The sequence below is a fragment of the Gracilinanus agilis genome, chromosome 1, assembly GCF_016433145.1.
Source record: "Gracilinanus agilis isolate LMUSP501 chromosome 1, AgileGrace, whole genome shotgun sequence".
NCBI classification, from domain to species: domain Eukaryota; kingdom Metazoa; phylum Chordata; class Mammalia; order Didelphimorphia; family Didelphidae; genus Gracilinanus; species Gracilinanus agilis.
The window spans coordinates 96,797,999-96,822,221 of NC_058130.1; the positions used below are offsets into that span (position 1 = coordinate 96,797,999).

At 37.7% G+C, this 24,223-nt stretch overlaps 1 protein-coding gene across 1 annotated transcript in view; it reads right to left on the reverse strand.

The window, feature by feature from the left end:
* CCDC12 (coiled-coil domain containing 12) overlaps positions 1 to 24,223 on the reverse strand; it is an 85,744-nt gene that overhangs the window by 37,530 nt on the left and 23,991 nt on the right. The gene's annotated exons all lie outside the window — the stretch shown is intronic.

Consider the following 24,223-nt stretch of genomic DNA (forward strand, 5'->3'; position numbering starts at 1 on the left):
TGTATCATGGGTTTTTAAAAAAATCTAATTCTGTATCATGAAGTTTTCACAATAGCAAGAGATTTTGGGGGGGAGGGGGAGAAATCATCAGTTTATTGAATAAAAAAATCCAACAGCAACTCCCCCCATACCCACGGCCCAACCAAGAAAGCCCAAGCAAGGTGCTTTTGACAGTAGAACTGAGTAACAGGAGCTGGAGACATAGGAAGGCTAAGAAGGAAGAACTACTTTCTAGCCAAACCTCTGGGATGGGGATGAGCTCAGGGGCAGGAAGGGGGTCTCAGTGACAGAATACTGACTGGAGGACCAAGACCTGTAGCCCTAGCACCTGGAGTTCAACCCCACCATCTTTGGGGTGAGAGGGGGGAAGCTAGGGCTCAGATGTGCATTTGCCATGAGGAGAAATGAAGCCTGTGGTCACAGAGCCAGACTGGGGCAAGAAGAAAAGGTGGAAGAATGCTAGCAGGAGCTCGCCAGATCTGGGAGGCTGCCCACAGAGGGAGAAGAGGTGGAAGGAACAGGTGCTGGAGTAGGACCAGGCTGGAATATGGGTGGACAAGAGCGTTGGGAGCAGAGAAGCCAGAGAGGGTAGGGCCTGGCACACAGGGGAGTCACACTGAACAAAGGAGAGAGAGCAGGCCAGAGCAGAGCAACAGGAACAGAAGCCAATGAGTTCTCAAAGGCACATGCACAACATCAACAGGACACTTCTGAGGACACTGGGGATGCTGGGCAGGGCCCCTAGAAGTGGGGCCCAGGGACAGAGGGGCCCTTCCCTATCATGCCCAGCTAGCCAGGAGACAGAAAGCATGCCCTGCTCATGCTGGGCAGCCAGCAGGCTCCATCCCTTTGGCATCAGGCCACCCCTTCTGTCCTCCTCGGGAAAAACCACTGCCAATGGTTGTTCCATAGATTATTTCATAAGAAGAATTACAATTTATCTCATGAGAAAATGTCTCATGAAAATTCTGAATATTTTCATCTTTTAAATTATGGGAAGAAAATTGTTTCTGAATTTAGTTGTTTTCTTTTCTTTCCCAGTCATGTTCACATCTTCAACCTTCTAGCAATACAACTGTTTCCAAATAAAATTGTCAAAGTGTAAACAATATGAAATTTGTCACATAAGAGCAAAAAATGTCATGACATCTGTTTTACTGTGAAATGAATCAGGTACAATATAAGGGCACAGAGAGCTAATGTTAAAACCACTGTCCCCAATTACACTAATACTAGTAATTTCAAATCCCATCCCTTTCTCCCTATCCATCCAGAAGCAGTGGACTGCTATAAATTGGTAGTTCAAATATATTCCTTCAGCACTTATAATATAAAATGCACTTCTGGCACTAGCCCTGTTGTTAGCTGTCTTCCTATAAAAGTTTTTTCTACCTAATCAACCACATAGTCCACTTTTCCAGTACAGAGACATGGTTACAGTTTTCTGCTTGGAAGGGGCCTTTGATTGCTATCCCATTCCTGAAAAAGAAATCACATCTACGATGTTCCCAGCCAATGGTCATTCAGCTTCCACTCCAAATCCTTTAGTGAGGGGGAAGCTTAACACCACCTCCAGGGCAGCCCATTACATTTGCAGAAAGATATGTTAGGAAATTTTTCCTTAGATCATGTTCAAATTTTCCTCTGAAATCTCCACACTTGTTAAAATCCCTTTTCCACATGACAGCTCTTCAGATAATAGAAGGCAATTAGCATGTTCCTAAGTCTTCTCTTTTTCAGGTTAAACAGCCACAATTTCTTCAACCATTCCTCATGTCATAAACTCAAAGCCTTCAAAGACTCCTGATCACCATTCTCTGAACAATCTCTAGTCTACCAATGGTCTTCCTAAAACAAAATGCCCAGTTACCTCTATCAGTTAGAATACTCCAGATACGGTCTTAGCAAAGGCAGAACACAGCAGGACCATCAGCTCTTTATACCTGGAACACTATGCCCTTCAGAATACAGCCTATGGTCATATTAGTTTTCCTGGATGCCATTACACACTGTTGACTCAATCTGAGCTTACAGTTCACCAAAAACCCACATCTTTTCCAGAAAACTGCTGAATGATTGTGTCAACCCAAAAGTATAAAATTTATTCCTATTAAATGTAATCATACTTCATTAGACCCAATTTAAATCAAGACACCTTCTTTTCCAGAGTTTTACTGATCTGTGGAGCATGTCATTTGTATCTTAATCCAAGTCTCTAGCTACTTTTCATCAGCCAGCCATCTTACACCCTGGGGGCCCAGCTCCAGCTCTCCAGTTTGGTGACCACTCATCTTGAATATTATTTCAGGAAGAGGCATGGTCATACTCCTCTTCATCTTCTTTATCCCTAACTCAGCTCTGCTCCTCTCCCATTCTCTCTTTCCAGCTCCTCCTAGTGTTATCTTTTTCTGCTGGAATGTTAACTCCTTACTGTCTCCTATGTTTATTTTTGTAGCCCCAATGCTTAGTACAGTACTGGGATCATAGTAAGCACTTAATAAATGCTTTCTCTATCTAATGCTACAAATGTTGAACACAGAGCAAAACAAAAACAGATCAAACCCCTGGAGAATTCCTAGTGACATTATTTCAACCACTTATGATTATTCTTTGGGTCCAGCCATTTAACCAATTCCAAATCCACCTCACTATGTTATATTTAAACCACAACTCTCCATCTTGCTCACGAGCAAATATTCTGTCAAAACTTAGCTAAAATCTAGGAATGATATTAAAAGACAATACACCTTTGATGCAGGGGCTCCTGATAACTTCAGTGAAATTCAACTACCTTCCTCTAAATAGACAGATTATGGTCTCCAGCTATAGAATGAAATAAAACATCAGATGTGGTCAAAGTGATACTCTGTTTTGCCTAGCCAATCTTGGAGGGGGTTCCATGGCATGAGAAGAAACATCCATTGTAAAGTGACAGCCATGTGTTTTTTAAAACAAGCATCAATAAAATATTTGCTTTTGTTACTATTGTTCAGTCATGTCCAACTCTTTGTAACCCCCATTTGGGGTTTTCTTGGCAAAGATATTAGAGTGCTTTGCCATTTCCTTCTCCAACTCATTATACAGAGGAGGAAAGAGAGGCAAATAGGGTTAAGTGACTTCACCAAAGTCACACAACTGATGTCTAGGACCAGATAATGAACTCAGGAAGATGAGTTTTCCTTACTCTAAGCTTGATACCATATCCACTACTCTGTATACAGCATTTCCCTAATGCATGAGACTAGTAATCCTGTCAATAAAGGAAATAAAGCTAAATCCAGCATAGCTTGTTCTTTTTTTTTTCCCCAAAAAAAACCTTACCTTCTACCTTCGAATCATTACTGAGTATTGGCTTTAAGGCAGAAGAGTGGTATGGGTTAGGCAACATTGGTTAAGTGATTTGCCCAGGGTCACACACCTAGGAAGTGTCTGAGGCCATATTTGAACCCAGGACCTCCCATCTACAGGCCTTGTTCTCTGTCCATTGAGTCACCTACCTGCCCTACAGCTTGTTCTTGATGAAATAAAGGCTCTCTGGGATCAAAGCTTTTACTTCAAGATATTCACTAGCCATCTCTTTAAATACACATTTTAGAATTTTGCCAGGAATATAAGTCAAGCTCAAGACTGCAGATTCTATTCTCCCCCTAAACCCTTTAAATGAGTTTGGTTTGGGGGTGTGGAGACAAGATGGCGGCTTAGTAGCAGTGAAAGCTGAATGAGTTTGGTTTTATAGAGAATGATAATGGCTCCCTGAAAAGAAAAGCCAAAGTTCAGGTCAACACACTGTGTGACCTTAGAAGTAGAAAAATTCTCCCAGATAGAATCTTTTTTTTTTTTTAAACCCTTACCTTCTGTCTTAGAGCCAATACAATGTATTGTATTGTACAATGTATTGGCTCCAGGGCAGAAGAGTGGTGAGGGCTAGGCAATGGGGATTAAGTGACTTGCCCAGTCACACAGGTAGGAACTATCTGAGGCCAGATTTGAACCCAGGACCTCCCATCTGTGGGCCTAGCTCTCAATCCACTGAGCCACCCAGCTGACCCCTCCCAGGTAGAATCTTAAATAAAAGTCATTTCCCTCTTGTTCTGGTTTCAAAAATGCTCATAACGAAGCAAAGCCTATAACCTGACAGTAGCTACTTTTTTAGTAGGGATAGGGCACTAAAACTCTCCATCAGCTATCTCATAGTCTCTATCCATCAGAGGTAATGTCCTCTAAAAATCAAACTCATCTCAAGAGTTCAGGAAGCACACATTGTTCAGATTCACAATTATTTCACCAAAGAAAGCAAGAAGTGTTCTGGAACACAGTAATACTTACATAATGCAGTTCTCACCCTATCAATATTTAATAGCCTGCAAGGCACTATCCAGGACAATAAAAGATATGATCTCTGTCTTCTGAGAGTAGACAAGCATGAATTTCTGAAAACGATTACACAATAGCAGATATACATCTCCAGAGTCTGAAGAAAGTACAGTACCACTTTCTTCTGAACTGAAGGGACATGCTTGATGAAATGCTTTCCTGCTGAATCAGGTCTGGAGAGAAAAACATAATCTTGAGCTCCTGAGGACAAGCCACATAATAGAGAGATGAAGACAGCTGCAAATGTCTCACATATCAGTAAAAGTTTATCTGGGCAGAATCTGGAAACACACACACACACCATCTCCCACCTACATTTTCTCCCTATGGCTTAACAAGAAAATTAACATGGAATTAACAAAAGGCTTCCACAGAAGAAGTGACACCTGAACTTCGCCACAGAGGAACCTAGTTACTCCAAAGATAAAAAGTTGAGTACACTCAAGTATGGAAGATAGGCACCAAAACAAAAGAGAGGCAATCTACTTCAGGGAATACCTATTAGACCAGTATGGCAGAAATGTACAATGTAGGTAGGGTTTATTATATCTACTTAACAACATAAGTGGAGGTAGAACTGTATAGGGACTTAAAGCTGAGTTTATCTTTCATCCTCCAAGCAGTAGGAAGCCTCTAAATATTTTTGAACTGAGAAATGATATTTGAAGTTTGTCAGTTGTATAGAAGATGGGCAGGGAAAAAGAGAGACTAGAAGTAGCTAACTAAATTAGGAGACCATTAGAATAATTAAATAAGTAAGAGGTTTACATTCTGATAGTGGTCAAGTTGGTAGCTAACTGGGATGAATAAAAGAGAAGCATTGGTAAGCTACTGGATCTGGGGTCTAAAGAGAAGAATCAAGGACAATTACTCCAAAGTTACTCACAAAGGTTAGTGACTTTACCAAAAGCCAAATTTCAGTGTTGGGCACTATTGTGAATGACTTAAACCTCACCCTAACCCACTGTCACAGACCAGACAACAAGAGAACTTTGGTGTGGGCTCAGGACAGTTGGGGTTAGCTTTGCCCCTTTGGGACTGATCACTTAACCACATGACATGGCCTTTGGACAAGAGGAACATAAAAATCATTTCTGAGACTTTGGCATGGGCTCCAAAGATCCCACTGAATGTCTGTCTTTCTTCTTGCCAGCTGCTTCATTTTTTTTTTTTCAACCCTTACCTTCTGTCTTAGAATCATTACTGTGTATTGGTTCTAAGGCAGAAGAGTGGTAAGGGTTAGGCAATGGGTGTTGAGTGACTTGCCCAGGGTCACACAGCTAGGAAGTGTCTGAAACCAAATTTGAACCCACAACTTTCCATTTTTAGAGATGGCTTTCAATCCACTGAGTCACCCAGCTGCCGCCCTTTATTTGTTTTTAATCCTGTGGCTGCTTTTAAATCTCCTTTACAAATTTAGCAAAGGGATTGTTTAACTCCTCTAGCTCTGAGTGATCCACTATTCCAGAAAAGGGTTAACAACCATGACAGCTGGATTTGGGAAGCACAGAGATTAGCTAGTTCTACTAATGTCCTGGGCCACACCAGGTGCAAGTCTCCAGGTGTGGTCTGTAGAATAAATATCCTAGCATCCTTATACTCCCCTGGTCCTGAACACTACCTTTTCTTAATGACACCAAAGATTAAGAGTTTTTTTCTTAGCTGACACCACACTTTCTGCTTTAAGTGCACTAAAAAAATCTTGCATCTCCAAATGTCTTTTAGACATCATAAACTGAATATCCAGTAGATATCTTAAACTGAACACACCCAACCCTCTCCCACCTTCCCTATTACAGTTTAAGACAATACTATTCTCATAGTCCCTCAGACTCATGACTTGGGAGTCTCCCTGGACCCCTCTCTACCTAGACTGGTTTTTGCTTTGTCTTGTTTTGATATCTTAAACTGAACACACTCAAAATAACTCATCATCTTTTCCTCTAAATCTTCCACCTTCTCCCACCTTCCCTATTACAGTTTAAGACAATACTATCCTCATAGTCCCTCAGACTCATGACTTGGGAGCCTCCCTGGACCCCTCTCTACCTAGACTGGTTTTTGCTTTGTCTTGTTTTAAATAAGGTTCATTCTTTCAGAGCCATATTGGGTCATGGCTCCTATCCCACCATATGTCATCAATGAGATCAAGTTGCCTCCAACTCAATATCACCAATTCACCTTGCTTGTTACCCTTATACTGTGTGCTTGTGGACACACAACATCTAAAGCCATGGATTTTATTGCTAATCCTATTCTTAGATTTTTTTCCTCCTGTGAATTTCTGGGTAATTATACTGCTAGTCTCCTTCTTACTTTGTAGCTATTCTCTATGATATCTAGACTGGTGGGTATATATATTGGCAGCTCTCTCTACCCACATACACTTCATTCCCTTTCAATTTAAACCCTTACCTTGTTTCATGTAATTAATACTAAGTATTGGTTCCAAAGCAGAAGAGCAATAAGGGCTTGGCATTTGGGGTTAAGTCACTTGCCCAAGGTCACACAACTAGGAAGTGTCTGAAGCCAAATTTACACCTAAGATCTCCCATTTCCAGGTTTGGCTCTCTATCCACTGAGTCACCTAGCAGCACCCAATTAAAAAGTACTTTTGATTATATCTGAAAGAATCAATTTCATTATTCCTTCTTAAATACATTCCATCCCTAGTTGATATTTTAAGATATGTTCCTTCCTACTTTCCTGTTGGGTCAGATGAATTTCTATTCCTATTTGTATCTGTATGTTTATTCTTCCCTCCTTGAATCTCTTTGGATGAGAATGAGGTACAAGTATAGCCTACTCTACTTCCCTCCATTTCCCTTCCATTGCAAAAACTCTTCCTTGCAGGCCTCACTTATGTGAGGTAATTTTCCCTATTCTTCCTCTCCCTCCTTCTAGTGCATTCCTCTTTCTCACCCTCCCATTTTTCTTTTGAAATCATGCCGATATAACAGAATCACACCCAGATTCTGTCTTAAGTGGACTACTTCTTAACCCCCCTGTTGATGATAAAAGTTCTGCTGGGTTTTCATCTTCCCACAGGAATGTAAACAATTTAACCCTGTTTAATCCCTCATTATTTTTCACTTATGTTTATCTTTTTATGCTTTTGTTGAGTCTTATGTTTGAATGTCAAATTTTCCATTCAGTTCTGATCTTTTCATTAGGAATGCTTGGAAGTCCTCTATTTCATTAAATACCCTTTTTTTACTCCTGTAGGATTATACTCAAGTTTTACTGAGTAGTTCTTGATTGTAATTCTAGTTCTTTTGCCTTCTAGAATATGATTCCAACCCCTCCACTTCTTTATAGTGACAGCTGCTAAATCTTGTGTGATCCTAACCGTGACTCCACATTTGAATCTGGACTTCATGTTCTAGGGAAGAGTATGTCTGGCCTAAGTTTCTATCTTTTTATGTCCTCCTACTGCTTTCACAGATCAGTCTGGGAGCCCGTTTTCAGTGTTTACTAACTGGTATGATCTGGAAAGAGGTTTGTTCACTTCCCTCCTGATCTACACTCTGTACATTCCTTACTCAGATGTAGGTCTATTAGGTTATTTGTGGTTGAGTATCAGTAGAATGCTACTGGACTCAATTACTATCAGTCTACTAGAAGAGCCTTCTGCAGATTCAGAGTGACTAATGTGCCAGCTCTACCTTGATTTTGGTCTCCAGTCCTGGTTTATTTCATTGAAGCTTTATGTGAAAAGACCAAGGAGAAAACAAGTCTCAATTCTGCTCTTAAGCTCAGAACCACACGGCTTTATTTCTGGAACTTGTTCCTTGCTCTTTACACAAGTAGGGTTTCCTTTCTATTCTGGAACTGTGACCTGGGATTGAGTAATAGATGACAGAACTGCCAGATGACACAACATTCCTGCCCTTAGGGATAGCACAGAGGTCCTCGAATCTCTGAATAGATGCTTCCTGATGTTTAGTTCCCATATCATCCCTGGGTGCTGAAACTCCCCTTAACTGTGGCTACTCCCACCTCTGCTGTGCTGCACTCTTGAACAGCCTCCATCCAAGTGTCCACAGGCCTCTCTGTCTATCTTCCTAAACTGTCCTGGGCAGGAAAATGACTGTTGTGACTTTTTCTTGGTTTTCCTGGTCAGAATTTGGTTTGGTATGTTTTTTAAGTTGTTGTGAGAGAAATCGTGGAAGATTTAAGGCAAAAATGCTCTCTCTCACTCTGCCATTTGACTCTACACCCTATGCTAAGCTCTTTACAAATATCACACTGATTTTCACAATAACCTTATGAGGTAGGTGCTATTATTACCCCCATTTTATAGATAAGGAAATTAAAGCAAACAGTAGTGAAGTGACTTGCTCAAGGTCATACTGCTACAAAGTATCTGAGACTGGATTTGAACTCAAGTCTTTCCAACTCTAGGCTAAGCATGCCACCTAGCTTCCAGACATTAGCTGACAGCTAGTGAAAAGTCACAGAGACAGGGGATAGCATGTCCTATGTAAGGAACAAGAAGCCAACCAGCTTGACTGGACTATACAATGTGGTAAAAGGAGTTATATATAGGACTGGAAGACTGAGACCAGGCTGTAAAAGGCCTTAAAAGTTAAACAGGAAAGTTTATATTTGATTCTAAGGCAATAAGAAGACACAGGAAAAATGGTTAACTAGTGAATCCCTTTCTTTTAAAAATAGTTTTTGGTGTAAACATGGAAAAACATTTAAAAATAAAAATAAATAGTAGGTTATATTTCCTGATCCTATACAGAGACACCTAAATTTTGCACTTTGATCAAAGCGGCAGAAAGGAAACTGGATTACTCGGTCAGTCAGGAAGAGGCCTTTGCCAAATCAAACACAAAGCATGAATATATCTTCTGAGTTTATAAAAAGAAAGTAATTCTTGGGTTGTAAGAAGAATAACATTTGGCTTTCATAAATATTCCCTATTGTTAGTATCAACCCTACTGCCATTAGATATGACCAAAAAAAAAAAAAAATCAGCCAAATTTAACCACCAAAACTGAGGGCCATGTTCCATTTAAATTGGAACAAAGATTTCAATTACCCAGTGTTAAAATTTTCAGATGGGCTAAATAAACGTAACTTGAATAACCAAGGTTCTATTTTCTCCTTCCCTTAAAAAGAAAAAAAAATTTCCACTGCAAGTATTAGAATTTCTTAAACCTACTAAAAATCAAAATCTTTGAAGATTTCACAGATGCAAATCTGAGTTCTAAATGTAAGTCAAATCTAACTCTGCATTTGTGAGCTGATTATTAACCTGTTTTCTGAAATCAATGTATTCTTCTCTCACAAATTCAATAGAAAACTACCATTTAATAAGACTGTTTAATCAAGCATAAAAATTGCTGGACACACAGGTATATAAATCTTTCTGGTTCTCCTTTTAACCTTTTGTAATTTATCAGTATTTCCAAGTCTCTCCGGTAGAAAATTTCTGTATTTTCTGATGCTAAACTGGCATGGTGTGACTAATAATTTTTTACTTATTAAAGATTATCTACTTTAGCAGATAGAAACAAAGGGTTAGTTAGAACTAGAAAGGAGTTTAGTAATGAGTTCAATCCCTTCATTTTACAAATGGAGAAATTGAGTGCCCAGAGAGGTCAAGTGATATAATCAGGGTTACACAGGGAGTAAACAGCAGAGCTGAGATTTGAATAAAGGTCATTAAGATTCCAAATCTGGAAATTCAATTCTTCACTACACCATGCTAAATGCTCTTTGGTATAAGAGAAATAAATTTAGGGGGGTTTGTATATCAATAAAACTGCCATTATAAAGCAAGCGAAATATGCTGAACCTCTGTTTTACTAAATTGTGACACATAACTACAGTAAATGTCTAATTTTTTTTAATTTGTATATGTGTATTGTAAGGGGGCAAAAAGGGGTTTTATGGGTTCAATATATTAAAAGGTGGTCGCCAGAGGATTGAACTATTATCAATCCTCAATTAAGAATAATCTCAAGTCAAAATTGACTTTTATGTTGATTTATTTACAATTAGGAAGGTTGAAGGTAGGGAAATTGAGAGAAATTCTGGCCCAAACCAAGTAAGGATTTAGAGGCCCAGCAATTGAGGCACAAAGGTTAATTAAACAATGCTTCTAGCTACAAGGCCTTTACAATTAGAGAGGCCAGAGAGGCCTCCCTGAGGGTAGAGCCTCCAGAAACGCCAGGGGAAGAGAAAGAGAGTCAGCCTAATTTACCCACGTGGAACAGTCTAGGTCAGGAAACAGCAAAGCTCCCTCAGATCCCCTTCACCGCACCAGTAGCAGCCTCACTCACTCCTGCAGCCTCACTAGATGCTGTCTTCCACCCAAGACCTCAGCTGACTGAGGATCTTCTCCTTTTAAAGGGGTCACTTATGCGTCACTTCCTCCTCCTCCCTCCTAATTCACATGTCCAATCACAATAGACACTTTCTCATAGAAAACTTAGGGGACGTTGCCTCAATTCTTATTGGTTACTCACTCTAGCACAAGTGGGTTAGGACCTCCCAGAAATGGAAGGTGTTCTCACCTTTGTGTAGACTTAGTTTAATTATCACAGTATGTATATGTACATATACATGCACTCCTTTGAGTTATGTAGGGGAAAAAAGTATTTAAATTAAGTTTTATAATAATTCACATTCTTATCAAGCTTCCATTTTTCTATCCATAGCATGCCAATTTTTAAAATGTAATCCTATTTGAGGAAGTGGCTAGTTGGCTCAGTGGATTGAGAGCAAGGTCTAGAGATCGGAGGGCCTGGGTTCAAATCTAACCTCAGACACTCGTAACTATGTGTTCCTGGGCAAGTCACTTAACCCCTACTGCCTAGCCCTTAGCATCGTTTTGCCTTGGAACCAATACACAGTATTGGAAAGCAGGGGTTTAAAAATAAATTAATTCTAATTAAAAGGCAAATATAAGTTTCAAGAGAAACTTGGAAAGATAAATGTATTTGAACAATTAGAAGTTGCATGATGATGTAATGCTACTATTCTAATAGTGGGAAAAGAAACAAATTTCCCTTCAAAATTTTAGAGTCAAAGTATCTTTAGGGAACTAAAGAAAAACAAAGTACCTGGGAGCAGACTGACTCAGTTCTAAGGGTTTTAACTGAGGAAGAAGTGATACACCAAGTATACACATTTTCACATACATAGCAGAATATGAATATTGTATATGAAATACTAATCTCTATTTTATGCCTCTTGTTTTAAAAAAAGTATAATCATAAAATCCACATACTGCTTTCAAAATCGTGCTGCTTGTATTTCTTAAGACCTTCTGTGAATCATAGGAAATATTTCAAATATCTCTCTTCCTTTAGCATCAATTTTATACATGATTAAAGGGTTTTAAGTCTTTAAAAGTTGCTGGGGTTTTGTTTATTTTTTACAAAGGTATTATCCCTGTATAAATTTCCTCCAGGTTCTATTCCTTTTGTTCTGAATCAGTTCATACTAACTAGGATTCTCTGAAATCATCTTTCATCATACCTTGGAGAAGGCAAAGCTACACCAATCTGCTACGTTTTTTAATATAGTAGGCTCTGCTTTGAGGTTCAGATCCTGATTGTCCCAATAAGATCACATTATCCTTCCTTGGGACTCTGTAGGGGGTGCTCTCCATTCTTGTTCAACATATATACCTCCAGGCTATCTCTGGTTGCATTGAGATTTCTTTGCTGGAGTAAGGCATGGTTTGGCTTAACTAGCTTTCCTCTTTTCTATTGCCTTTGTGTTTCTGAATGATTTTTTTTTCTTGCAGTTCTTGCATGGAAGTTGGTCTTACTATAATTTCTCATTAGATTTCTTGATCTTTTTTCAGTCTTATGTGAGTTTTAAGTTTTTTGCTGGGATAGGTATGTAAAAAATAGGCCATCTGCCTCCATTCAAGCAAAAATTTTGCTGGAAGCCTCGATTATTCACTAATCCTTTTCCTTGCATGATTTTCATATAACTTTAGTGAAATGACATAAATGAAACATTCTGATAGAAAGGATGTGGTCAATCTGCTGGAATATGCATATAATAAAGAGGATACTCAAGGCCCTCTATAATCTAGTTTTAACTTACTTCCTAGATCTTATCTCTATTTGCCTCTGAAAGTGTCCTGATCTCACCTTGCCCCTTCCTGGTTCCAACCTTTTGCAAATATTGCCATGCTCTCCAATAACTGGTCTCTCTTCATATTTCGGCTTTGTGAAATCCTTCACTTCCATTAAGATCCAATTCTGATATATCACCTATGAAGCGTTCTATGGTCTCCTGCCTAGAATCAACCTCTCCCTTCTCAAAATTTTCATACTACTCTATTGAGAATTATTCCATTTATTTATAATATTATCTCCTATTTATCCTGCATATACCTTGTTTGAAGTTGTTTACATGTTGTCTCCACCAATGGATTGTGAGCTCCTTGAGAACAAGGTTTGTCTTTTGCTTTTTTTTTTATTTTTGTCTCTCTAGCACTTAACACAACTGACACACAATAAGAACTTAATAAATGCTTGCGCACTTTTTTACAATTATTTATGCATTTGCCTTAACACCCCTAAAAATAATAATTCCAAACTGTTTCATTAGTTCAGCAAGTACTTTGTTTCATCTCTGTATCCCCAATGCCCAGCACATAGTAAATACTTTTTTTTTTTTTAAACCCTTTCCTTCCATCTTGGAATCAATACAAGAGTAGTATGGGTTAGGGCAATTGGAGTTAAGTGACTTGTTCAGGGTCATATATAGCAAGTATGTCTAATAATTGTTGAGTTAAGAGCAATATCTTAATGATAAATCTGAGGACTACTGTTATCCAGCACAACAGCAACAAGACAAATATTCCAAAGCTTTAAAATTGCTGCTAGTGAATAATCTGAGGAACAATAACAGCACACTCATGCAAGTATGCACACGTGCACACACACAAACAATTTCCAATAGACAAGGTACAAAAAGTGTCCCCAATGGCTTTAATAGCTTAAAACTTCACAAAGACTTTTGGAACCCCCTGTGAAAAGAATTTTTTGGGTTTTTTTTATCTTTAAGGTATAAGTCTATGGTTTCATCAGTTTAGGGAACTCCTAGAGAGTAAAAATATGGAGCAATGAGGACTTGAAAAAGTTAGGTGGATTTGGAATAGGTTTAATAGTAAAATTCAAAGAGAAGCCTTAATGAGCCAATGTCAACTTTAGGAAGCCTCCAAGGGGATGTCCCAGGAACCTATGTTTGGCCTTGAGCTGTTTAAATATTTTTATCAATAAGGATAAAGGTTTTTACATGGCATACCTGGTATACTTATCAAATCTGCAAATAAGCCAAAGGGGAGGAAAGTTAACACAACAGATAATAGATTCATGATCCAAAAAGATCCTGAAAGGCAAAAGTATTAGACTGAATTGAACAGGATGAAATTTAATAAGAATAAATATTTGGGTTCAAAAAAAATCAACCTGACAGAGAAAAGGTAGGGGAGGTATGGTTAGACAGCAATCTATCTGAAAAGGATCTGGGGGAACAATGTATTTACTATAAGTCAGCAGTAAGACATGGCACTGAAAAAAGGCAGTTTGATCTTGAGCTACAAGAGAAGAATACCTTCCAGGAATGCAGAGCTGATAGTCCTACTGTATGTTGCTAGCATAAGACCATATCAATTCTTGGTAATACAGTTCAGGTAGAACACTGATAAGCAAGAGAGAATCCAGAAGAGGGCAATCAAGATTGAAAAGAGCCTTAAGCTTGTGTTATATGAGGTTCAGGTGGCAGAAACAGGGGATGTTTAGCCTAAGGAAGAAAAGATTCATTCAGAAGAGAGAAGACAGCTAGCTGTCTTAAAAATCTGATGGGATGGTACCTGGAAAAGGATTTAGATTTTTTTTATTTGAACCAGTAGGAAAAATCAAGAGCAATAGAGGGAAGTTGCAAAGAGGTGAATTTAGACTTGATATCAAAAAAACTTCCTAACAATTAGAGCTATCAAAAAATAGAACTAGATGCCTTGGGAGGTAATGGATTCCCTTCATTGGAAGCCTTCAAGCAAAGGCCAAATAACTACTAGTCCAGTATATTATAATGGTGATTCCTTTGTGGGTAGGATTAGACTGAGGTATCTTCCAATTCTAAAATACTGTAATTCTATGAAACTCCCTCCATGAAAACAGAGGGAACTATTCTGCAGTTTAAGCTTAAAGAGTTACATAGAGCAGAGGGTTAAATACCTGTCCATGCTGCCTGCACCAAATAAAAATACATCTGAAAAATATTTAACAAAACAAAAATACAGTACAACAGAGATAATGTTCGTTTGCAGTTTGCTGAGTTAATAAGAGGTCAGCAAGGATCCCTTTCCAACTGAGTTTGACATCAATAAGCCTAGAATATTGAGGTTATAAGAATTACCTGTGTCCCCAAGGCCAGTATGAATCAAAAGTACTACTTAATTCCAGGCTTCCTGACTTAAGCTGGGTCTCTATCCATTACACTATCCCACCTCTCTATATTGCTTTCTAAATAGATGAGGACAGTGAAGCTAAAAGAGGGGAAATGGGATGCCCGTAATCACCCAATATTAAGCACCAGAGGTATGATTAAAACCCCAAATCTCTCCTGATACTTGATTCAAAATTAGTATTCCCATTTGAGAGGCAGAGATAAGGCCAGCATGGTATGGCCTTTGTAAAACTCTAAAAAGACATGGGCAAAATGGTAGCACGGATTGTCTTTTGTAATAACAAACATTGTTCTTGTCAACTATTCATAAATGAGGCAAAATGCTCTTTTCCCCTTTATTATCTTGGTCCTTCATTGACTGGCCCCAACCCATCTATCCAGCCACATTACATATAAGAAGTTGGAGACATATGGACAAGATCATATGTAATATGGCTGGATAAATGGAGTAACTAAGGCAGAAGGTAAAAGTTTAAAAAAACTATACATAATGACTTAGGTAGATCTAATATTTACAAGAAAGATAAGAATGACAAATTAATATGGAACCAACCTTTTAAAATCAAAATATTTCATGAGTTCATTCCCAAGCAAGTTAAAAGATTTTTTTTACTTTTGGATGCTAAGACTAAGCAAAAAGTACTTTGACATGTGACCAGCTGTTTTTCCCAAGATGTTACAGCTTTAAAAGAAATAAACTAAATTTAAAGCAAGTCTCAGCTTTGGTGTGATCTAGGAGTGCTGAAAGAATATCAAAATTAAACTTGGGATTATAAGTCAGAAACTGTATAATTACTAAGGAAAAAAACATTCATAAAACTCATCCACAAACATTTCCTTTCAGGTAAAGTATAATTTATCCTTTAATTATTTTAGAAGATAGAATTGCTGGACTTGGAGTCAGGAACATCTAAATTCAAATACTATCTCTGACATTCTAGACAAGTCACTTAAGCTCTAAGCCTCAGTTTCCTCATCTGTAAGAAAGAAATAATAATAGCACTTACTTCACAGGGCTGGGATAAAGATTAAAGATAATATATGCAAAATGCTTTGCAAACCTTACAGTAAGCCATAAATGTTAGCTATTATTTTTTAAAGCATTTCATGATAAAGGGATATGAATAAGCAGTTTTCACATGAAGAAATCAAAACTATCAATAAGCACATGAAAAGGTGTTTTAAAGCACCATATTTAAGAGAGTTTGAAAGGGTGTAAAAGACAAAGAGAAATCCCTCCTCCTTGACCTCTGCTGCAACTCTGGAAGAGGCAGAAGGCAGAAGGTATATAAGTCATACTCTAAAGCTAAATCTCTGGTCTCTCCAAAGAGTTGAGTTTTAAGCTCCTTCTTTCATAGATAACTGTCGCTTTTTACAAGCTACCAGAAGGTTGTCTGATCCTTTAGCCAGCCAATCTCTGGGAACCTTATGGGATTACTTTCATCCAGTGGCCTATAATTCTATCAGGTCGATTGAGTAACTTTTCCTTAAAAACTTCTTCATGTAAAAAGGTTCTTTAACAGATAGTGAAAACTGGGGATATAAACTCCAACAAAGGAAAAGCAGGCCTTGAATTTGGTATGAGAAACAGTATAATCAGGGGGAAAAGCTTCTGTAAGTCAGCTAAGTTGAATCCAATTTATCCTTAGCAATAATGCTAATACTTTTAACTCAAATATTTTTTCAGATGAATTACTATCTAGCCATGCCTCTCTCATTTTGTGAAGAACAACTGTTTTTAAACTATGTAGGGCTCTACATTAATCCCCGTTAGATTCATCCCAGAGTTCTAGAACCTGTAAAGAACTTATGGGATCTTGACTATGATCCATTGTGTTAGCTATTTTTCTTAGTTTGGTGTGACATACATTGTTAAAAGGATCATTTTATCCAAGGCGTTGATGTTAGATGTATGGGGCCAACCACTAAACCCTTGGGACAAGCTACTGGGAACCAACCTCTGCTTGCCCCTCATAACTCTTTGGTATGAAAATAAAGTTAGGTAAGAACCAAAACTAAGTTGCCCTCCATTATTCTGGTCCATATTCCTGCCTTTATTATACATAACTGTTAGCAAATGAAACAAAAACAAAAACTTCTGACTTTTATATACGGGACAGTGCAAGACTTCTTTGTTTCCTTGAATAACCTTACAGTCTTCCTCCATTATATTTTTATTTTCTCTTTATCTCCTCACTTAGCATTTATATAACAAACTGTTCAGCTTTCAATCAATCCTAGTAGACCTTCAAATTCTTGTTAATTGATTGAAAGTCAGAATTCTCTAAGATTTTTTTAAACTAAAAAGGCATAGTGAAGCTATAATAATGATGATGATGATGATAGTATTTACAGGTCACAATAAGGTTTGCAAAGCACTATACAAATAAATTATTTCATCTTCACAACCACAAATCTATTTTACAGATGCTGAAATAGACCCAAAGGGGTTGTGACTTGCCCAGTAAATATCTATGGTCTGATTTGTATTTAGGTCTTGACTCCATACCTAGTGCGCTTTCCACCAGAAACTACCTGCCACTCAATATGAATTATGAAACCTTGAAATTTACTTTCTGACTTTCTCCCTCTCACCTAGTCACACTTCACTAATCTATTTAGTGCTTGTCAGAGACTTAGGACTCTAGTTGTTAGAACTTTAGGATTAAATTACACCAAGAAAAATTGGAAGGTGCTGCCTTAGTGGAAACAAACCCATTTCCCCCTCCCTCCCCCCATTTCATTTTCTCTCTTTGCCACTTCTCTTCTTAGAAATGTAACTTCTTCAGATAGAGAACACTGGTGACCCTGAAACCATTGAATCTGTTGTTTCTACTCCTAAAGCTAGGAATTCTATTTTGTAAGTACTTTCTGCAAGATTAAGTACTAGTGGCAAGATTAATATTAATTTACCTAATTAAGGTTAATTAGGTAAATAGCAACATCAGATGAAAGGAATCATGGTAAGTGTTGCATCTAAGTGTAGTGAATTTCTCAAATACAAGTAATATATGGTTTGTGCTGCTTACAAGGTATTTCTTACACAATAAGTACTAGTGATTTTATGAAAAAAAATTTATTCATCAAGAGTTAGTATTAGCTAAGGTCGTCTTTGGTTATATTAGGTGCATAGTTAGACTAGATGTCCTAAGGCTGATTTCAGGTAATTGATATTTCCATTTTAGATAAGCAAAAATTATAACCAATCACCTGAGACAATACCAAAGTCCCATATCTTCTTATAATGTTCTCCAATTCCTCATCACTGAAAGAGATGTCACTCCAGGGGGGGCAGACTGAGGACATCACAAGAAGACATCAGGAGGGTTCTGCTGTTGTTATAAAATTGCATTGGTTGCATATGTTCCCTCCATTTTGTTTCTCTCCTTGTGAAATCTCTTGTGTTCTTTCTTCCTACTGATATTATGGCCTTTAAACTAGACAGAAAGTACATTTATAACCCAGGGTTTATGGAGAAGATGTTTTGTGGTTACCATTCTTACCATTCCACCTTTGTAAATACCTTTATTTACTGATTACTGAAGGTAGGAGCACCTGTTAAGTCCATGAGCTATAAGTACAAAGTATCTAGAAGACTACAAGACAGTTGTCTCCAGGAGATTCAGGAACAAATGTGAGCTGAGTAAGGGGCAGTAACCCCAGAGATGAGACTAGAGATTACAATCATAACAGTTCCAACTTACACAGGAGTTTCCTTCTAGCAGCCCTGTTAGATAGCATAATTATGATCTCAATTTTACCGAAGTGAAAACTGAAGCTACTAGTATCAAGAGCCTGCCTGACAACATTTGGGGATCCTTAAAGGCTGATAAGCAGAATGAATATGTATACTGAGGGATCAGGAGGGCCAGGCTTGCTGATGGCAAACAAGGTAACTTTATTGAAAGTGACATCTTTTATAGGGGGTGAAAAACAAGCTGAGGCTTCAACACAAACTTTCCACATCCATGGTAACAAGTAATGATTAACAGTGAGACCTTAAGTAGTCACAATGCAATCCGCCACATCAGTGATTTTCTAGAACACATCTTATGCAGGGGTTTGAGAAACGGGGGAGTTTCCATAGGTTACTTGATACATACACAGGAGTTTGCCTCGGTTACATGATACACAGGGGTTTCTAGAGATATTGGACACAAATATGACCTACAAGAAGCAAGGAGAGAAGGGAGGGGAAGTGTGGCCGGGAACCTTCTGCTGTATGTCCTCAAGCTTTGCTCAAGGGATCCCAGGTTTATACCTGCTACATACAAGAATTTTGGCAGTCTTTTGTCCAAGGTGAAGTCTCCCACTCAAACCCAGATGTTCTGACTACAAAGTCAGTTACTCTACTGAATATACAACATTGCCTCTCACAGAAAGATAGCGAAACAATTACTCCTCCAGAAAGGTAAAAACTCAGAAAAGTTGAGGAAGAACAAGAACCAATGTGTCTGATGCCCTGATTGTGCACTTCAAAGAATATTAAAGGAACTGTAGCATTTGTGGCAAATTCTAAATCAAAACCAGTGCTATAGGGGGAGTTGAGATGGAAAGGACAGGAGCATCTAGATCACAATATGCTTTATTAAGTACTTTTAACTTGACAGAATCAAAAGAGAATATTCTTTACTTATGATTCAAATAATCATGGTCAAAAAAATAATTTAGGCCCCTTTAAAAAACAAAACAGGGAGCAAGATCCTTGAAAGGACAAAGGTTTTCTCCCTAATTCACTGCCCATTCAAAAATTACCTCAGGAGGTTAGTTCTTAATGAATAAAAATGGGCCTGAAATGCAGATTTCATTCTGCAGAACACAGTAGCTCACTTTACCCTGCTGTAACCACAGCAACTAGTTTTCTCAGGCATGGATTTCTGTCTCTAAAAGCATAAGCCATTGCTTCCCTCGCCACTAAAAATAAAAATTGTAAGCCAGAGAAAGGGAAAGAAATTATTGGGGGAGAGGACACTAAATAGCATATTTAGCAACTAAATTATAATACTGTCATATAATAACATTTGTCATATGAAATAAAAAACTTATGAATGTTAAAATTTATACTGATCATGTCGGAATTATCAAGTTGTTCAGTTACTTCGTTCATGTCTGACTCTTCACTGTGGTGACTCCATTTAGGGCTTTCTTGGCAAAGACACTAGAAAGGTTTGCCATTTTCTTCTCCAGCTCATTTTACAAATGGAAAAAATTGAGGCAAATATGGGGTAATTGACTTGTTCAGGGTCACAAAGCTAGTAAATGTCCAAAGTCTCATCTAAATTCTGGTCTTCCTGACTCTAGGCCCACCACTCTATCCACTACACCATCTAGTGGTCTGAAAGAACATTAATAACACTTTCAATTGTTAATAACAATTGGAAAAGTTCCAGAAGAAATGTCACTTCTGGAGATTAGAGAAAAGGGACAGTGAAGGAGAGGAACATGTTGTAATGAAAATTCAATTTCCCTGGTTACTTTTTTAGTGTCTCTTAATCATCTAAAGACATTTAACATTATTAACATTTAATGTTATATATAGTAAAGATAATGGTCAGCTTGATGACTCAGTGGATTGAGAGCCAGGCCTAGAGATGGGAGGTCCTGGGTTCAAATTTGGCCTCAGATAATTTCTAGCTGTGTGATCCTAGGCAAATCACTTAACTCCATTCCCTAGACCTTACCATTCTTCTGCCTTGGAGCCAATACACAATATTGATTTTTAGTTGGAAGGTAAGGATTTTTAAAAGGGGGAAAATATATATATGTATATATATAAAATAAACATATATAAGCTACACAGTATACAATTTTCTAAAATGTACATGATTAAGTTAAACAGGGCAATACAATAAACCACTACATTCATTTAATATTTATGACCCTTTTAAAATTTTTTTAAAATTTCCAGTTCTCCAAAGAATCCTACTTCATGCCTCAATGGCATAAAGGAGATGCTGGGTTCTCCAAATTCATTCCACTAGAGCACAAGCCCTGACAGATTTTGACATACTAGTATGTCTTCCAATACTGCCCTCAAGGTTTTTTAAGTATTAAGTATAAAGCTAAGTATGGAGTGGCTTGTTTCCAGATAGCTGAAGTTTAGTTGAAAATTCCCATGACAACCATGAAATTAAGGCATATATATAATGGTCCTTGTTCCTCTCTGCCTATCCTCTTTTTCGTCTGGGGAAACAGCAGCAAAGTGGTAGAAGAAGCAAAAAAATGCTACCATACGAGGTTTTGTTTTTGTTTTTAATTTAAAAAAAACTTTTTTTTTAAATCCTTGCCTTCTGTCTTAGAATTGATATTAAGTATCAGTTCCAAGGCAAAAAAACTGTAAGGGCTAGGCAATGGGGGTTAAGTGACTTATGCAGGGTCACAGCTGAGGAGTATCAGGCCTGGCTCTCTATCCACTGAGTCACCTAGCTGCCCCCCAAAATACATACACACAAGGTTTTAAGCCACTTACAAAGTTTCATTTAACTGGTGGTACCCTTAGATATGAACTTGTCAGTTAACTTACAAGTGAGAACACTATTGAGGAAAGTGAATCATAACAATTTGGGTATTCTGGTTATAAATGAAAACAAGATAAAAGAAAGTTACAGCTCAGTGGAAAGAAGACTCAGAGCCTTTCTATGGAGAAGGCAAAAAAAAAAAGGGAAGAGTTTGTGGAGCTAGTTTTACTTTGTATCCAAAAGCGACATGAACAATACTTTCATAAAAATTTGGCCATACTACAATGCCCGTGATAAGCACTCAAAAAAAGATCATGATGAAGATAATGAAGCATCGAGGTAGCACAGTTGATACAGCAGACCTGGAGTCAAAAAGACCCGAATTCAAATTTGACCTCACGTTTACCCTGGCAAGTCACATTACTGTTTGTCTGTGGCCTCATCTATAAAAAGAGGATAAATAACAGCACCTACTCCCCACCTCAGGGTTGTTGTGAGAATAAAATGAGATAATATATATAAAATATTTTAAAAACCTTAAAGTGCACCAACATATGCTCTAGCCCAGTGATGGGCAAACTTTTTAAAGAAGGGGTCAAAGAAAAGGAAATGCTCATCTGTCAATCTGTTTCTAAGGCAACTCTTTTGAAGTTTCATTATATTATATCCTACTCTCTGTATTCGTCAGATTAAGAATACTGTCTCTCAGCCAATAGAACATTTCAGGGGGCCGCATCTGGCCCACGGCTGTAGTTTGCCCATCACTGCTCTAGAGAATAAAGTAGAAAAATTTTCTAAGGATCTGATGAGCTCCTCCAAAAAATTACTTTAATACAATGCAAAGACGGCATTGGAGAGAATGGTGAAAAACACTGCAAAATATGGTATGGGGTCAAGACATAAAAAAGGTGAAAGGTCTGTCTCTCACCCACAAATATATAAACACATATTTACATATACATCATAAATATTTTCTTCAAGAGGTAAGCAGTGTTGGACACTGTCAGAACCAAATAAAGTCACAAAACGTTAAACAGTTTAACAGAAAAATACTGATTATGGACATAAAGTCAATTCTTAAGAACTGCTCCAGTTTGACTTATGGATGAAGAATAAGATATGACTTAGACTATCAACATTTTCTATGGAAGCCTGATGAAGAAAATCTTGGGCAACAGACTTGATCTCCTTGCCAAAGTCATAAGCCAGTCAAAAGGAATGTTAATTGAGAATATAAATTGGTTTGCAAAATCTTATAGAACATGGTAAAAGTTAAAAAGAACATCATAAAAGAGTCAGAAATAGGGGGGGAGGGGGCAATTTTACAAAAAAGCTTGGTAAAATACTCAATTCAGCCAGACCACAGAGGCATTTAAGGATGAAATAAGGAATAAAACAACAAGAGAGACATGAAAAAAACCTTTTGAGACTATGATAACAAATTATTCTCTACCAATGACAAATGAGGTGGATAGGGAGCCATATTTTAGTTCCAACATTCAAATGCTTAATATGCTCTTAGTGGTACTGAGAATGAACTGCTAGGTAGCACAGTAAAGAGACAGAATGCCAGGCTTGGAGTCAGAAGGATCTAGGGTCAAATCTGATCTCTGTCATTTCCTAGCTGTGTGATCCTAAGCAAGTCATATAACCCCAACTGCATAGATCTTGCTGATCTTCTATGTTAAAATTTATACTAAGACAGAAGATAAGGGTTTAAGAAAAAAAAAAAGAAGAAGAAGAAATGGTACTAAGAAAACAAAAAGAGAGAGAGAGAGAGAGAGAGAGAGAGAGAGAACAGGTTGAACAGAGCAAAAGTACCAAGGAAGCCTGAGCTGGAGTCAATACAAATTCGATGTCATTCAACCATTTCTCAAGATATGTATACATGCATCAAGGGCATCTTGGATGACAGCATGAGAAAAGAACAATATTCTACAACAAAGCACATCTTTATAGTCACATAATTAACTTGAAAGATGAAGATCCCACTGTATGTTTCTTAATTTTTTTTTTTCATTTAATGGGAGGCAATGTGGCTTAACAGTTAGAAAACTGGTCTAAGGTTCAGGCAGATCCAAGTTCAAGTCCTGACTATGTGCCTAGAGCAAGTCCCTTAATATCTCATAGACAATTCTAAGATCAAAAAGTAAAGGGCTAGGACCTTTCTAATAAGTTTCCTCATCTCTAATTCCCCATCTCAATGAAACCATTACATAGGTAAAGCTTAAATTTGTACTAAAGACTTTGTATAGTGCTCTCACTGAAGTGATTTATTTTCCTGTCAAAGAACTCGTGATGAGAAATCAATCGAGAGAGAGATACATGCATATATATGATAAGCATATCATGTATTATTATATATATATATATATGCATGTACTTACAAATATATTATACACACATCTGTGCATGGAGCTGGGGATATGAATATAAAAAAATAATCCCTTCCTTCAAGGAGATTCTTATATTCTAATCAGGAGAGTTAATAAGCACAAAAAAATATATGCATAAGCAAAATCAATACAAGGTAGTTAAATATAAGAAAGCTAAGGAGAAAAAGGGCCAGTAATTCAGGGTTAGAGGAGCAGGAAAGGTTTCAAATAATGCTTATACTGAAGGCTGAAGAAAAAGAGGGTTTCTATGAGGCAGTAGAAAGAGTAGTGTATTGCAGGCTTGAGTGACAGAGGATGAAAGAGCATAGAAACCAAAAATAAACTGCTGTGTGTGAGGGTCAGAAAAAAGGGCAGCTTGGCTGGATCACAGTATGCATGTGGAAAGAAGAGTAAAGAAGAATGAGGCTGGAAAGATGGGCTGGCACCAAGCTGTAAAGGGCTTGGGAGACAAACAGAACCATTTATATTGTATGTATCATAGAGACAACAGAGAGACTCAATGGAGGGGAATGACCTAGTCAGATCTACACTTAAGTAACATTACTT